We start from the raw sequence: 443 nt of genomic DNA, 5'->3' as shown, positions 1-443 counted from the left end.
CCCCCCACACCCCCCAGTAATGATCATATAGGAATGTAACTTAAAAAATGGTACAGTAAATCACAAATAGCAAGATAGCTGTCAGAAGAATGGGTTCTTCCTTTCTATTGCAGGATTTCTATTTATAGGGCAGGGATATTCCTTTGATATATTCTTTCTTCCTTGTGAAAAAATATCTTCCTACAGTCTGGGTTGTTTGCTTGGAAGTAATTTTAAAAAAAAAAAAAAAAAATTAAAAAATCAAGATTACTGATGACATAGTGGTAACTTAAGGGACAGGAATCCATCCAGACTTGCAACTGGAATCTGAAAATACAGCTTTCTAGCTGCTGATGAGCTGATGTTTAGCATGGGGGGGCTTTTAATAGCAGATGTCTTGTATACATTTCACCCTGCCATTTGTAACTGAGCCTTTGTGGCTCGTTCATTCAGACACATGTGGG

This window comes from Fulmarus glacialis, unplaced genomic scaffold (genome assembly GCF_000690835.1).
Source record: "Fulmarus glacialis isolate BGI_N327 unplaced genomic scaffold, ASM69083v1 scaffold17409, whole genome shotgun sequence".
In the NCBI taxonomy this organism is placed as follows: domain Eukaryota; kingdom Metazoa; phylum Chordata; class Aves; order Procellariiformes; family Procellariidae; genus Fulmarus; species Fulmarus glacialis.
The sequence above is the reverse complement of the archived record's forward strand: the minus strand, read 5'-3'. Positions refer to the sequence as shown.